Here is a 13,431-nt window from a genome sequence, read left to right on the forward strand (position 1 = left end):
ACTAGCCTGAGAGGTGTAGAAATTGCTACATCTGTGTCTTAGTCACTGGTCCATTGCTGTGAAGAGGCACCATGCTCAAGGCAACTCTTATTAAAGAACTGTTTAATTGAGGGCTTGCTTACAGTTTCAGAGGATTAGTCCACTTTCATCATGGTGGGGAGCATGGCATTGGAGCAGTAGCTGAGAGCTACATCCTGAACAGTAGAAAGAGAGAGAGTTTGTGTGTGTGAGAGAGAGGGGGGGGGATGGCATGGACTTTTGAAACCTCAAAGTCCACTCCCAGTGATATATTTTCTCCAACAAGGCTCTTTCTCTCTCTCTTGGTTTTTTGAGACAAGCTTTCTCTGTGTAACAGCCCTGGCTGTCTTGGAACCTTGGAACTAGCTCTGTAGACCAGGCTTGAACTCACAGAGAGTCCTCCTGCCTCTGCCTCTGCCTCTGAGTACTGGGGTCAAAGGCAAGCGCCAACTAAAACCCAACTAAGATCACATCTCTTAATCCTTACAATCCTTTCAAATACTGCCACTCCCTAGTGACTAAGAATTTGATATGAGCCTATGGGAGCCATCCTTACTCCATCACATTATGGTAAACATGCAAGCGGAGATGTTCACTGGGAAGGCAGGTATCTACCCACAGAACTTAGAAGAGAGCTGGGCTAGAGAAGAGTTAGGTGAAATTTTGAAGGGAGCAGGCAAATGCACTTGGCCATTTGACTTCAGACTCCATTTTAGCTGTAGGGTGAAATAAAATTCAGGTTCCCAGGCCCTGGGAACTAAGAACTTTCCAGGGGCCGACCAACCTCTTCCCTAAATCACAAAAATAGTCATTATGCATCTTGAGTTCTCTAGAAACATGGCTATTCCTAACCACAGAAAGAACAAATGAATCTGATTGCTTGGACTGAACGGCTTGCATTATGTGTTGGTTGACAATGATGGAACAGGTGAGGAAAGTCCCTAATCTTTGATTCCTGATTGTCAAAAATTGTAACTGTAACTTGGCAACAAATGGTTGTGAATTTTGTGCTTACAAAGCCTACTTCTGCCTCTGTTCGAGGTTGTCAAGAGAAACAAAGTTCTCGAGTCCTAGTCTTGCAGCCCTGATTGATCACTTAGGTGGTGATTTAATAAAATCTTTGGAACCCATAAGTGTTGTCTCTCTTCATCTTGATGCCTAACAGGCTAGGTGTAACAGTGTTAGCAACGGTGTGGTCCATGGTCACTCTGGTTCCCTCAGGCATCCACACTGTGGTCCATGGTCGTCTCAGGCATCCACAGTGTGGTCATGGTTACTCTGGTCCTCTCATGATGTGGGAGGGTCTTCTGTTTTGTGTTGATTTCAATGGTTAATAAAGAAACTGCCTTGGCCATTTGATAGGCCAGCCCTTAGGTGGGTGGGGTAGACCGAACAGAATGCTGGGAGGAAGAGGGAAGTGAGGCAATTGCCATGCCTCTTCTCTCTGGGTCAGACGCCATGGAGCCAGCCACCAGGTCAGACATGCTGAATCTTTCCCGTAAGCCACCACCTCGTGGTGCTACACACATTAATAGAAATGGGTTAATCAAGATGTGACAATTAGCCAATAAGAGGCTGAAACTAATGGGCCAGGCAGTGTTTAAATGAATACAGTTTGTGTGTTGTTATTTTCGGGCATAAGCTAGCCGGTGGCCGGGAGCCTGGTGGCAGGAATGCAGCCCACTGCTCCTTTTACACTCTCAGGCATCCAAGTGTTGTCATGGTCACTCGGGTTCCCTCAGGCATCCACAGTGTTGTCATGGTCACTCGGGTTCACTCAGGCATCCACAGTGTGGTCCATGGTCATTCTTGTTCCCTCAGGCATCCACAGTGTGGTCCATGGTCACTCTGGTCCTCTCAGGCATCCACAGTGTGGTGCATGGTCACTCTGGTTCCCTCAGGCATCCACAGTGTGGTCCATGGTCATTCTGGTTCCCTCAGGCATCCACAGTGTGGTGCATGGTCACTCTGGTTCCCTCAGGCATCCAGAGTATGGTCCATGGTCACTCTGGTTCCCTCAGGCATCCACAGTGTGGTCCATGGTCACTCTGGTTCCCTCAGGCATCCACAGTGTGGTCCATGGTCACTCTGGTCCTCTCAGGCATCCACAGTGTGGTCCATGGTCACTCTGGTTCACTCAGGCATCCACAGTGTGGTCCATGGTCACTCTGGTCCTCTCAGGCATCCATATTTCAACCCAGGCCTTCTCTGCCACAATGGACGAGATACATAGCCCCTACTGTTCACAGCTCTGGAAGAGGCCACACTGCACAGAGGTGTGGAACAAGAATCCTTTTGTGGCATTGCCACAGCTGCTTTCAAGTTGTCTCTAAAGTGAGAAGGGTTGTGTTTGCCCACCTGTCCAAACACAGTGACCCTGCTCTTCCTGTCAGAGAGGCCGTGCATCTAAATGGCTTAGCCATACTTTTCCATAGAGGAGACACCTACAATTCTCATGCTGTTTGCATCTCGGCAGCATGCTGCTTACTCAGTCCCCAGGAACCGAGGGAGTAAAAACTAGACAAGTACTGCGTTCGCCGCTGTGGAGCCCTGGCTGTTTCCCTCCAGGCTCTTCATCATCTCTTAACAGCTGACTCAGTGGGTTTGTTGGGCAATATATAAACTCATCTAAATTTTCCACTGATTTAATTTTTGCTAACTTTTCTTTTTCTTACGTGGTATTACTATGTAACCTAGTCTGGCCTTGACTTTGTGATTCTTCTGCTAAATCTCCCCAGTTCTGAGCTTACAGCTATGTGGGCCCTAAGCCCTGCCTCGTGCTGGCTGGATCTGATTGTGTCGGCCTGTTTCTGGGCCCCCAAACAGACAACAGTGTCATTCCAGGCTCTGGCCCAATTCTGTTTCTCTGTTTCCAATGATTTTGGTGGTTTTAATTTGTCAATTTCCCCAATAGCTGGGGTGGAAGGGAGGGGCTCCAGAGGGCTGGCCCACGTCTAGCGTGCAGCGGAGCCTCACTACCAGGCTTCCTGTTTCTTCACTTACGGACATCTGTGAAGACATAGCAAAACCCTCTTCCTCAGGAGGCACCTGCTGGTAAAGCCTCTCCTCCTCACACAGACACACCTGTGCCAGAAGCTGAGCCTAGAAGGGCTGGCCAGAGGTAAGAGCAGCGCTGGACTTCATTCTGGAAGGGGTGGCAAAGGTGGCAGCAGAGGCGCCGGAATGTTCTGGATGCAGCTCTCTGTGCCTAGCTGTGTTTCTCTCAGAACAAGTCAGGAACCATGATCTCCCACTGGAATCACGAGCTTCGAGAGGTTAAGCAGTAAGCCATGGTCATCCTTGCCCACCCACCCGGGCAGAACACAGAGCTCAGAGCAGCAGGCGCTCAGGGAAGCACCCTGACCAGAGAGCAAGGTCAGAAAGGCGATGGCCTAGAGAGACAAGGGAAGGCAGCTGGCGGGGGGGGGGGGGGGGGTCGTGGTGGAGAGGCGAGGCTGGGAAGAGAGAAAAGGCAGAAACAGTTATGGAGAGAAGGGAAGGCTAGAAAGCATGGACAGATGTTGAGTATGGAAGAGGCATAAAAAAGGAAAAGAGGAAGAGAAAACCAGGACCATGTGCATTTTTTCTAAATTCTGCCCTAGTAATCTTCACCAAGGGTCAGACCCTCAAGAACAATTTAATCCATGCGATCTCGGCAGCCTCTTCCAACTCCTTTGCAATTATGTGAGCTCTTTAACGTTTGTCCTTCTCTGTGAAGTTTTAGGAGTTTGGTTTGTATTTTGTTTTCAGGTCTCTCTCTGTTGCCCGGGCTCTGGTGTCGCTTTTGCCTCAGCCTCCCCAGTAGCTGGGACCAAGGCACATGCCACTGAGCCTGGACTGATATTTAGAATCTTTGAAGTGTCTAAGGGGAACTCTGTTGACGTTAGCTTGAGTTAGGAAGGGAGGAAGGGAGATCCTCAGAAAGTATTAAAGCTGGACTCTTGCTCTGGAGCGCAGCAAATGGATGCTTCTTTTGGTACACAAGTCGTCAGGACAGCTGATTAGACTGCCGACCCTGGTGCTCTTGGTGGGAAGTGGGCATGAAGCCAGGCTCTATCCAATTCTAGCCCTGTCTCCGCACTTTCAGACCTTTCTCTTCTCTTAGTCTTGAAGTCACGTTGTGCCCCAGAAAGTCCTTCAGTTCATAGAGTTATTCCCAGAGAGGTCCCCTAAGGTTCAGTCTGATCCTTCAAAATGGAATAATTCAAAGACTTTACTGAGTGCATAGCACTTCCCAAATGTCCTGATCTTGAAGGGCACAGTGTTTTTTGCTTGTTTGTTTGCTTGCTTGCTTGTTTCTGTTTCTGTTTTTGGTTTATTTTATTTTATCTTTTTGGCAAGCAAGGCTCAAGAGCCTGATGAGGGAAGACGGCTGTTATTTTTCGTTCTTAGAATTTCTGGTGCTGCCTTAGATTCTGTAGGTTTATACAAAATGGCTGCCTTGCACTGCTGACAGAGGGCCCCTGAAGAGCTAGAAAGGCAGGAACCACTTTCCCTTTTCAATCCTAGGCACTCTCAGAAGAGGGCTGCCTCTGCAGGCAAATTCCCCCCCACCATCTCCCAGTTCTCCGCAGAGACTCGAGGTGGCCTCAGGTCTTGCTCTTGGCCACAGGGGAGAAGTGGCAGCGCTTGGAGTTGGGTGGTCAGGTCTGGTACCCAACCTGACGCTTAGTAAATGCTCGTTGGATTGAATAACTTGGATGGAGATGAGAAATAAGACCAGTGTGGGGAGGATGTGGGCGTCAGGAGGGGGAATGTTGCATGCTGTTTACAGCTCTGTTTAGTGCTTTCAGAGAGAAGGGAAGAAAGGGGTGCAGAACCCCAATCCACCCTCCATCATGTGGGCATCTGAGGCAAAGGAGAGGGTGACAGAGGTTGCAGCCACTGAACCACAAGGGTCGCTTAGAGGGTCGCATCTCTAGGAAGTGTGTATGAAGCCCGGCAGAGTTGAAGGGTTGTGTGGTAGGGGCCACTTCCCACGACTGGGCTAGAGTGGGCTGACTGGGGGCCGTGAGGGGAAGATAAAAGTGTCTGTGGGACCACAGACTGTCGCTGTGGTGGAGCGTGCCCTCCTCTCCTGTCTCTGGGGGCCCTGTGAGGGTAGCAGGAACCTCAAGCATCCTGAAAGGTGTGTGGTAGGCATTGTCATTTTCATCACGTCCCTGTGTGAGCCCTCTCTGCATCTTTTGTGTCCCCTGCAAGCTTCTTGCCTCCCAGAATCTCTTCATGTCTTTGCCTCTCCTCTATCATTCCTGACAGGCCCTGTGTGCTTTGTGTGTTGGTGGATGCTGGGACGGGTGGCTGTTGCTTTAATGACCTCTCTGAGTCCTTTCTCCTTCCCTCGAGGCCTCTGTGCTTTGTTCCCAGAAAATCTGCCTACTGTCCTTTGTCCACTGTGTCTCTCCTACTCTGCAGCCAGTGCTTCTGCATCCAGCCCATCCTCTGCAGCTTTGCCGCACATCAAAGCTTTGGAAGACCCGCTGGCCTGCAGGAAGCCAGGCTGCTTGTTTACAGTGTAGAGAGAACTATATCTCATTGGCATCTAGAGAGGGGAAAGAGGAGAAAGAAGAGATGGGAACTCCAAGAAGAGAACAGTGAGGACAGTAATGGTTGCAGCCCAGAGGAAGTCACCCCCGGAGCATAAGCATGGAAGAGAGAGATTCAGAAATGCAGATGTGAGCAGAGCGAGGGGGAGGGGAACGTTTCAACCAGTCAGTCTCTGCAGCTTCTCCCAGGGGTGAGGTACACAGGATGCTACCGCAGGAGGTACAGCACCCCTGGGGAGGCTGAGGATGTGGGAATCAAAGGCCAGGTCTCTCGGGTGGTAGCGGAAGCCTACAGCACCAAAGTAGGCTGCGGCTGGAAACCCACAGCCTCCTCCACTATGCCAAAGCCCAGAGTGCACTGGGGTGATGCCAGGAGCTGTAGACGGAGATAGCTCTCTGCAGAATCTTGGAGTGAGGGGGAGAGAGTGTCTACCATCTGGGGAAGAGCCAGGAATGCCCTCATTCCTCAAGCATTTTTACCAGGACCAGGGGAGTTCCGATCCCGTGGAGGGAGAGCCCATGCAGACTGTTTCTCTGTTAGCTTCTCTTCCAAGGACATATGCGCCGGGAAAGGTTCTCCATCTGGGTAGGGGGGCAGTAGGAAACCCTTTCGGGGCTACACTGCCCCTACAGCTCTCATCACCACACCCTTCCCTTAAATGCTCTGCAAGCCCCACCCCAAGCTAACAGAGCCAACTTGTAGGCACCCTCAGGACTCAGGGACAAGTTTCTTACTCCCCACTTCCCCAGACTCCTCTTCTGACCGCTTCTCTTTCTAGCTCCTTGTTTTCAACAAAATGTATTCTCTCTCTCTCTGTCTCTCTGTCTGTCTGTCTCTGTCTCTCTGTCTCTCTGTCTGTCTGTCTGTCTGTCTCTCTCTCTCTGTCTCTCTCTCTCTCTCTCTCTCTCTGTGTGTGTGTGTGTGTATCCATCATCTATCTGTCTCTTCTTCTGAAGAATCTATTGTGTTTCAGGTTCTGGAGAATTCCTCTTTCACCAAGTGGAAGATCTGGACAGGGTTATTTCTTAGCTTCCCCAAACCTTATTGTTGGATCAGCCCCAGCACCTCCTCTGAGTGCTATATCCCTGTCAAGAATTATGTATTTGTGGTCAAGATGGCCCAGTGGGTGAAGGGTAAGTGTCACGACCTGAGTTGAGTCCCCAGCACCACTAAAGATGGAAGGAGAGAACTGACCCAGAGTTCCCTGACATTCTCTCTTCTCACTCTCCCTCATAAAACAATAATAATTAAAAAAATATGTGTTAGAGCCCAGCCGGAAACCTACCTCAGATGGTCCAGGGACTGCATAGAAAGGGAGTTACTACAGAGTCAGGGGCAGGGACAAAGAGACGGACCAGCATGTTGAGGGGCACAGACACTAGCAACAGCAGCGAGGCATCAGAAGCAGGAATGGTGTTTCTGGAAGCAGGAAGAGCCTAAACTGTGGATAAGGGCTAACAGACAGCAGTTGTAATGCGACAGGGTGGAGGGAGGGTGAACACACAGCTATTGATGGTGAACACACCAGAGCATGGAGAGAGAGAGAGAGAGAGACAGACAGACAGACAGACAGACAGACAGACAGAGAGAGAGACAGAGAGAGAGACAGAGACAGAGACAGAGAAGGGAAATACACTCTCTCTCTTGCTAAGACACTCCCATCTCCCTTTTGCATTTCCTCTGGGAAATGCCCCAAGTGGTTCCTAGAGGGCCAGCCAGCCCTTCGGGGAAGTTTGGGTGTAGACGATGGAGAAGAAGAGCCTTTCGGGGAAGTTTGGGCGTAGACGATGGAGAAGAAGAGCATTTCGGGGAAGTTTGGGCATAGACGATGGAGAAGAAGAAACTGCACGCTTGCAGATGACTTGGCTCCGTCTGGGCCAGGGCTGGGTGTGAATACACACTTAGTGACTGGCCTTGCTTCTCCTCCCTCCCTTCTCAGGTTCCCTTTCTCCCCCTTATCTTCCTTCTTCATGGCTACATTTTTGTAGTACTGAGGATGGAGCCCAGGGCATGCTTAGCAAATCTGTACCACTGAGCTACAGCCCAGCCTGCAATGACCCAGTTAAGAAACAGAATTCGTGAACTGCATGCAGTAAGACACAACAGTGAGTTATTCTCCTCTGTCCATCCTACGTGGCCTAAGCTACACAGGCGAATTATCCAGTCTCTGCGCTTGCACCGGTGCCGGCCTTGTGGCGGCTCAAGGCAGCCTGGCCTGTTCAGACTAGCGGGGAAGCGATTACATGAATCCTTCTATCTTAAGGCAGACGATGGGACATGGCCAAGAGAGCGGCAACAGGGAACTGAGTTCACAGAAGGCAGGGTACTGTAGAGCAACACAGGAAGGATAAGACAAGGGGAGAGAAAAACCAGGTTCGGGAGGAAGAATAATAAGAAAGTCTTCACGAATATCTTTTCTCATCAGCTCTGGACCAGATTCCTAGGGAGTTTCTAACAGTCACTTCTCTGAGACCCACTATAGCCTGGGCCCCTGGGTTGCAATTCGTGTGTGTGTGCACGCGTGTGTGTGCGCGTGCGTTGTGTGTGTGTGGTGTGTGTGTATGTGCGTGCACGCGTGTGTGTGTGCGCGCGTGCACGCGCGTGTGTGTGCGTTTGTGTGTGTGTGCGCACGTTGTGTGTGTGGTGTGTGAGTGCACGCGTGTGTGTGTGCGTTTGTGTGTGTGTGCGCGTTGTGTGTGTGGTGTGTGAGTGCACGCGCGTGTGTGTGCGTTTGTGTGTGTGTGCGTCTGTGTGTGTGTGTGTAATCAACAGTGGTTGCAGTCACCTCCAGAACAGAGCAAGTCTCAGCTCTCTTGGCTTGACGTTAAGATTGATTGTCAGGCCCCAACACCATCGTCTGTCAGCGAGCTCCCTGCACCTGCTGTCCCACGCTCTCTTTGTTCTCAGAACATCTGGCACACCCCACACCTCAGAGGCACTGAGCACACTCCTCCCCTTTCTCCTCCACCTGAGTGTGTTTTAGGACTTGAATGTGCCTGGGTCTTCTAGAGGCTTGTGAACATGCCAATGTGAACCCCATGTGTCAGCTTTGGAGCCCTAGGTCTGGGGTGGCTCTGCGGATCTGTTTCTTACAAACACGGTTTCTCACCTGTTTTCCTGGATATGTGGCAGCAAAGAATCACTCTTCCTGCACTCGGGAGGCAGAGGCAAGCAAATCTCTGTGGGTTCAAGGCCAGCCTGGTCTGCATAGTGAGTTCTAGGCCAGCTGCGGCAGTAGTGAGAACTGCTCTTACCCTATAAGGCTTTCTTTTTCCTCGAGTCTGTTGCCCTCTTTCCCACCTTCTACCTCAACTGCCAGCTTCACTTACAAGCGACAGTCCTTGGCTTTCTGCTGACCCAGACTTCATAGGCTTTATACGGTCTGTCTGTCTGTCTGATACTGACCAGGAAACGAACCTTCTGGGCATTAGTTTTGTTTTGTTTGTCTCTCGGCCCTACATGATTCTAAGTCCTTATCTTAAGACAGGCAAAGTCGTGGTACATGCCTGTAACCCCAGAATTTGGGAGGTCTGGGCAGGAGGGTCAGGAGTTCAAGATTATCTTTAACAAAAAGAGATGAGAGAAAGAAAGAAAGAAAGAAAGAAAGAAAGAAAGAAAGAAAGAGAGAGAGAGAGAGAGAGAGAGAGAGAAAGAAAGAAAGAGAAAGACTGACAGACAGACAGACATCAGGTCCCTCGGCTCTCTTGCCTTCCAGCCGTCTTAGGGAAGCTGTGCCCTCTCAGTGGAATCACAACTTGGCTTTCTCAGGTTTATCCTTCTTCCTGCAACCAGAACCACCTTCTCCTGGCTCCTGAGCCTCCAAGATCAAGGCCCAGGTTCTCCGCCTACACCCCGGGGCCCCAGCTCCTGGCTCTGTCGCCTCCGTATTTGCCATTTTCTGAAACTACTTTCTGTTTCCATCCACAAATAAGTCACTCTTGGCCAGCGCACAACATTGAAAAACATCTGAAGATTTTTTTTTTCTTTGAGACAGGCTTTTTCCATTGCTTTGGAGCCTGTCCTGGAACTTGTTTTGTAGACCAGGCTGGCCTTGAACTCACAGAGATCCACCTGTCTCCGCCTCCTGAGTGCTAGGATTAAAGATGTGCCCCACCACCACCTTACTTGAAGAAAATTTTTGACAGGCTCTTGTGTAGCCTAGGTTGGCCTCTAACTCTCTGTGTAGCTAAGGGTGACCTTGAACTCCTGATTTCCTGCCTCACTCTACCTCCTGGGCTAGAATTATTGGTATGCACCTCGCTGCACCGCAGCAGCGAGTACCGCTAATACTCCTGGTACTCCTGAACCCAGGGGTCCCATACTAACTGAGCCACATTCCCCATTTTAATTTTCTGAATTTTTTTTTATTAGAACGTTGCCGTTCTCACCACAGTGACTTAGTGGTAGAGCACTTGACTCACGCGTGTGGACCTGAGTTCCACCTCGATGGGGGAGAGTCTTCTGTTTCATGTTAATTTCATTAGTTAAATAAAGAGACTGCCTTGGTCCTGATAGGACAGAAAATAAGTTAGGCGGAGTAAACAGACCAGAATGCTGGTAGAAAGAAGCTGAGTCAGTCAGTCGCCATGATTCTCCCACTCCAGACAGACGCAGGTTAAAATCTTTCCTGGTAAGCCAGCTGGTGGTGCTACACAGAATATTAGAAGTGGGTTAGATCAATATGTAAGACCTAGCCAATAAGAGGCTGGAACTAATGGGCCAGGCAGTGTTTAAAAGAATACAGTTTCCGTGTAATTATTTCGGATAAAGCTAGCCGTGCGGGCGGCTAGGTGCCAGGAACGTAGCCCGCCGCTCCTATTACAACAGAGTGGCCTTTACAACACCACCTCAGCAAAGAAAATGAGTAAACCAGGCTGGTGAGAGGGCTTGGTAGGCAAAGTGCCTGCCGCCAAGCTGACATTTGTCTAGACCCCTGAGCCCCCCACAGCGGAAAGAGAGAACGGGCACACAGGTCGTTTGCTGACTGCCGCACAAGGGTAACATATACAATAGATAAATGAATAAGTAAATAAAGTCAAAAAATAATTAATAACAAGCTTCCCTGCCCACTTCAGTAAGCGATGTGTTTTGTTTTCAGCCGGATGCTTTTCTTTCTTTCTTAAAAAAAGGTTTCCTTAGACAATTTTGTACGTGTGTAGAATGCTTTCTGATGGCTCATGCTCCCCGCCTTTATACCTTTCTCCCGCCCCTGTTGAATACTCTCCTCTCCCCAGCAAGTCCCCTTCTCAAGTTGTTTTTGTTTTGTTTTGTTTTGTGTACCGCCCAGTTTAACTAGGGTAGTCCCAGAATCGCTCTGGAGCTGCCTGTCCAATGCATGGACAAGGCACCAGTGGCCATGCCCAAAAACCGTGACTGTCCCTCCTCCAGCAGCTGTCCGCTACCCATAGTTCCTCAGGGAGAGGCAGGGCCGTGGCCTCCTGAGCTCCTGCCCACCCACGACTGGGCCCAGTCTAGCACAGGCTGGATGGTTTAAAGATGACAGAGGCCTGGGCTATCAATTGCACTCGGTCTTTGAGCAGCTTTGCCTTTGGCAAGTAAACAGGAGATGCAACAAACCCAGAGGCCTGAGGACCCAGTTTAGTGACAGAGCTCTTGCCTAGCGGGTGCGAGGGGCTGAGTTGGATCCCTGGTACCATAAAACAGAAAAAGAAGCCAACGATGCAGCTGGGTGCGAGGTCTACCTGTAAACATATTAAATATTTGAAAATTACAGCTACCAGGACTGGGAGAGTGTAGAAGTGCTAGAGAGGTCCATGAGAGCCTGGAAGGGAGGATAAGGAAGGTTTATTTATTTGGGGATAAACTCACAGTAGGGGTAGCCAGCCACAGTCCTAGGCCTGCACTGGGAACTGAAACCAAATCCAGCAGAGAAAGGACACCGCATGCTTTTCATCTGCACTTGTAGTCCATGAGACCACGCCCTAAGTAGGCCAGTATCTTAAAGGCTATTGGCTGAAGGAGCTCCCACAGCAGGAGAGTGACTCAGTAATAGGATACCTGCCTACCATGTGGGAATCTGTAGGTTCTAGGCCCACAGAGGAAAAACAAAACAATTTTTTACAGTATCAGTAAAGGTGATACGGTTTGTAGGTGAAATAAAGCTACCTGGAAATGGTTTACCAAACTTTCTGAACCTGGAACTAAATATGTATACATATATGTATGTATGCATGCATATATATGTCTACATTATTTTATTTACATGAAATTGTCAGTCTATGCTTATACTTTAGTTTTATAATTTACTTTATGTGTATGGATGTTTTGTTCTCTGTGTGTGTGTACCATGTGTATACCTGGAGCTGTGGGCCTGAGTTCCAGACAGGCCACCAGTGAGTGCTGGGATTGGACCCAGTTCCTCTAAAAGAGCAGCCAGCATTCTTAACCACTGGGCCATTGCTCCAGCCAATGTTTATTTTTTATCTATCTATCTATCTATCTATCTATCTATCTATCTATCTATCTATCTATCTGGTTTTTTGAGACAGGGCTTCTCTGTAGCTTTGGAGCCTGTCCTGGAACTAGCTCTTGTAGACCAGGCTGGCCTCAAACTTACAGAGATCCGCCTGCCTCTGCCTCCCTAGTACTGGGATTAAAGGCATGCGCCACCACCGCCTGGCCGCCAGTGTTTATTTTAAAGCCCAAGTCTAACTAGGCCAGAGATCTAAACTAAAAAGAGATGTTTCTCTATCAGAATCCAATAGCTTCTTTTATGAACTACTTGTCCAAAGCTCCAAATAATTCTCAAAACAACAAAACCCATTCATAATATTGTCTCTCAAAACTAGATGTGTATGTATGTGCAAGTATGTATGCTTGAGTTAGCATATGCGGGGCATGAGTATCCATGCCAGCTTGCTCCGGGGAGCCCCTATCTCTACCTCCCAGTTGCTGGGATTATAGTTGCTGTCTTGGCTTTTAAGTGAGGTCTGGGGGTTCCAACTCCAGACCTCACATTTGCATGGTAAACATAGTATCCACTGAACAGTTCAAAACTAGATATTTCTAGGCTGGAGAGATAGCTCAGTGGTTAAGAGCCCTCTTCTGGCTTGCAGAATCTTGTATACATGACAAATAAATAAATATTTTTTTAAAAAACAAAACAAAAACAAAACTAGATATTTCTGAAGCAGAAAGATCAGGAAGAATTATTTTTCTGTTTTGTTTTGATTTTTTTTTACAGACAGGTTCTCTGTGTAGCTCTGGCTGTCCTGGAACTTGTTCTGTAGACCAGTCTGGCCTGAACTCAGAGATCCACCTGTCTCTGCCTCCCAAGTGCTGGGATTAAAGGTGTGCACCACCACCTGGTAATAATTATTTTTATTAAAAGACCAGTGGGTTCCTGACCTTTGAGACAGGGTCTCATATAACCCAGGTTAGCCTTGAACATGCTATGTAGCTAAGGCTTGCCTTGAATTCTCTCTCTCTCTCTTTTAACTAAAAATATATTTTAAGGTTATGGGTGTTTGCCTGCGTGTACGAATGGGCACCAACTGAGTGCCTGGAGCCTGCTGAGGTCAAAAGAGGGTATTGCATCCCCTAGGACCAGAGGTAGAGATAGAGCCACCAGGTGGGTGCTAGAAATCGTACCTGATCCTCCTCAGGAGCAACATGATCTCAACTGCTGAGTCGGCCCTCCAGCCCCTTTAATCTCAGTTTTGAGATGTAGTCTCACTATGTAGTCCTGGCTGGCTCTGGACTCTTGGTTCTCCTGCCTCAGTCTCCTGAGTACTGAGATTACACACGTGTGCCTTTGTGCGAGGGTAGGAGACTAGAACTCTTCATGGGAGTGCCTGAGATTGTGGTTTGTATTTGACACCCATGATTATACTGATTTCTGTGTAT

General features: G+C 49.0%; 1 protein-coding gene across 1 annotated transcript in view; it reads left to right on the forward strand.

Annotated features, from left to right (window-relative positions):
- Positions 1-3,020: 3,020 nt before the first annotated feature.
- Positions 3,021-13,431, forward strand: part of Cd4 (CD4 molecule) — a 29,925-nt gene continuing 19,514 nt past the window's right edge. The window contains exon 1 of the mRNA XM_075982789.1: positions 3,021-3,139. The gene's annotated coding sequence lies outside the window, so the exon portion shown is untranslated. The remainder of the gene's footprint in view (positions 3,140-13,431) is intronic.

This window comes from Microtus pennsylvanicus, chromosome 8, assembly GCF_037038515.1.
Source record: "Microtus pennsylvanicus isolate mMicPen1 chromosome 8, mMicPen1.hap1, whole genome shotgun sequence".
Taxonomy (NCBI): Eukaryota; Metazoa; Chordata; class Mammalia; order Rodentia; family Cricetidae; genus Microtus; species Microtus pennsylvanicus.